Below are 3,302 nucleotides of genomic sequence, written 5' to 3' on the forward strand. Positions count from 1 at the left end.
AGGAAAGCCAAGGTGATTCCAGACAGAGGGCATAGGCAGAGCACAGGCAGAAAGGTGGGAAAGCCAGGGTGTGTTTGGGAGCTGGGGTTCAAGAAAAGAGGAGGAAGATGAAGTGGAGAAGCTGACCTCACTGACAGAACCAGGAGACGCGTCCTTGCAGGATCATTGCTGCAGTACTTCTAATCCTGACAGATGGAAAACAACTTAAATGTCCATCTACCGGAGAATGTTCAGTAACTATGACACTAACAACCACCACACTAGCAAGCCGCAGAAGGAGAATAGCACTTGATGTTGGTGAGCGTGTGTACCGCTGGTAGAAGGGTAACCGAATACAGCCATTCTGGAGAGGAATGTGGCAGTATTTGGGAAAAACAAGTATTCGTATGTTCTGTGACAAGGGAATAGCCCATTAGGGTGTTCAGTGTGGCACTGTGTGTTTTGATGGTGAGAAACAGGGAACTCAAGCATCCACCACCAAGGGAGAGGACAAGCAAAATGTAGAGCAAGCAGTTCTGGGTTCTTGGGAGCTGCCAGGAGCAAGGAACTAAAGGTACACAGAGTACCCGATAGATCAGAAAAACATTGGGATGAACAACACAACAACAAAAATGTAGGAAACAAACACCACTTGACACCACAATAATATTTATGTGGATTAGCCCTGGCCGGTTTGGCTCAGTGGTTAGAGCGTTGGCCAGTGGACCAATGAATCTCAGGTTTGATTCCGGTTAAGGACACGTACCTTGGTTGTGGTTCGTCCTGCTGGAGGCAACCAGTGGATGTGTCCCTCTCACATCAATGTTTCTCTCTCTCCACCTCTCCCTCCCTCCCTCCCACTCCATCTGAAGATAAATAGAAAAATATCCTCGGGTGAGCATTTATTTATTTATTTATTTTTTTAATCCTCAAAAAACAACAAAAAAACACATACCCAGACCAGCCGGTGTGGCTCAGTGGATTGAGCGCTCTCTCATGGACTGAGAGGTCCTCAGCTTGATTCCTGGACAGGGCACATGCCAGGCTGCGGGCTCAATCCCCAGTAGGGGGCGTGCCGGAGGCAGCAAATAGATGTTTCTCTCATCCATGTTTCTATCTCTCCCTCTCTCTAAAAAAATCAATAAAAACATATTTTAAAAAATACCCATTTTATCAATATATACTAAAACTGAACATACCCAGCAATCCCTTTCCTAGCTATACACACAACAGAAATGCATGTTTCCAAAGACACATACATGGCTGTTCACATTGCATTACTATTTGTAACAGACACAAGCTGGAAACCACCACATGTCCACCAACAGCAGAATGGTTTAATTGCAGTATAGTCATCCAATGGACTACTCTACAGCATTGAGAGTAAGTGATCTATAGCAACAACAATAGAGATAAATCTCATGAACTAAATGGTGAACGAAATAGTCCGGCTGGTGTGGCTCAGCACCAAGAGGTCGCTGGTTCAATTCCTGGTCAGAGCACACGCCTAGGTTGTGTCCCCAATCCCCGGTGGGGGCATGCAGGAGGCGACCAATCGATGTTCTCCCTCATTGATGTTTCTATCTCTTTCTCCCTCTCACTTCCTCTCTCTAAAATCAATAAAGGAAAAAAAACTAATGGTGAATGAAATAAGTCAGGCACAAATGAGCACACACTTTGTGATTCCATTTGTATAAAGTTCAAAAACTTGCAAAGTCAGTGTATGGTGTAAGAAGTCAGGGGAGTGGTGATCCTGGGATAGTGGTTGGGAAGACTTAGAGGGGGCCTCCTGAGGGGCTGTTGATGTTCTGTTGCTTGATCCGAGTACTAGTTACATGGGTGTGTTCAGTTTCTAAAAGTTCAAGAACTGTACACTTATGATTTGTGCACTCTTCTGTGTGTTACACCTTAATAAGAAATTTTAAAATACACAAACACATAAACATTTACTCTGCATTTTGCAAGAAACCGCAAATATTTAAGAACATATGTCAAACACAGTAGAGGGTTTCAGTGAGGCCAGAATTGAGTAAGGGTGTGGGGAAAAGGAGAAAATAATATAAACAAGAGAGGGTGTTTGCAGACTAACTCATGACCATATGTTAAGAACTGAGAGGTGAGATTAATTAACCCTCTGTACTTTAGTGCATGAAAAATAAATGCAAAATTTCATTTAGAAAGTTAGATAAACAAATGCAGCTGTCAGAAAATTGGAGATAGAAACATACCAATTACAGATGTCCAAGAGCCAACAGGCTGCACAATGATACATTTACATGCAGTGCCCTCCATCCCACCTTCCTACCCACCACACAGATAATAGTCCCACATCTGTTCTCTGGGTTCCTATCTACATCTTTAAATGAATATCACAGTCCTGAAAAGACACTCACAATTGGAACTCCGGAGGGAACTGAGCTGGGGGAGGGGTGTCAAAAGGAACTTTAGTCTTTTCTGTAATGTTTTCATTTTTATAAGAATCATTCATGAAATTGAAAATGAATGGATTTAGTATTAAAAGTAGTGGTAAAGACCAGCTCAGGGAGGCCTGGAATGTTTTGGGCTTGTATTCTCTTTCAGGTCATTTAAGATTTTTCAATTCAAGCCTTGGGACCATCTGTTGCCTGATGAAATTGAGGCATGGGGAGTTGGGAGACAGGTCTCCACCTGGCATCCCCATCTGGCTGCATGACCTTGGGAGGTCCCATCCCCTTTCCGGATCTCAATGTCTTCATCTGCCTGATGGGAATTAGATTTCTGTTATGAGGGGATGTGGGAGGATGAAATGAGGGCACGAGGAGAATCCCATGAATATAAGGGATTATTCTCTGGGTCAGGGAAGGCAGGGAGTGGAGGCCTCCCCTCCACCTGCCAAGCTCACAGGGCGCAAAGGAAGTGGAGGGAGGAGCTGGGGACCACCCAGGAGAGCAAATAGCCCATCTGTGGGACAGGGGCATGTTGTCAGCAGCTGGCCTGGACTGCTCACAGGTCAAAACCTATGGGGCAGCCACCTGGGCTGCCTGGAGAAATGAATATGAGCCGGCTTCTTGCTGCTGCCAGCCTTAGTGCAGCCACAGCCCTGTCACCTCTCCAAGTCCTCATCATCTCCCCCCACCCCCACCCCCAACACAGGACTGCGCCACATGTGCCTGTTTTAGTCCAACCTATTCCCACAGCCAGAGGGGGCTTTCACAAAGTAAACCCAATCACGTCTCTTGCTTGCTCAAAACCCTCCAGTATTTTCCAACTGATCTGAAAACAAAAACCAACCCTCTTACCTTAGCCAATAAGGCCTGGCATGACCTGCCACTCCCTTCCCCTTC

Source organism: Molossus molossus, unplaced genomic scaffold (genome assembly GCF_014108415.1).
Source record: "Molossus molossus isolate mMolMol1 unplaced genomic scaffold, mMolMol1.p scaffold_m16_p_6, whole genome shotgun sequence".
In the NCBI taxonomy this organism is placed as follows: Eukaryota; Metazoa; Chordata; class Mammalia; order Chiroptera; family Molossidae; genus Molossus; species Molossus molossus.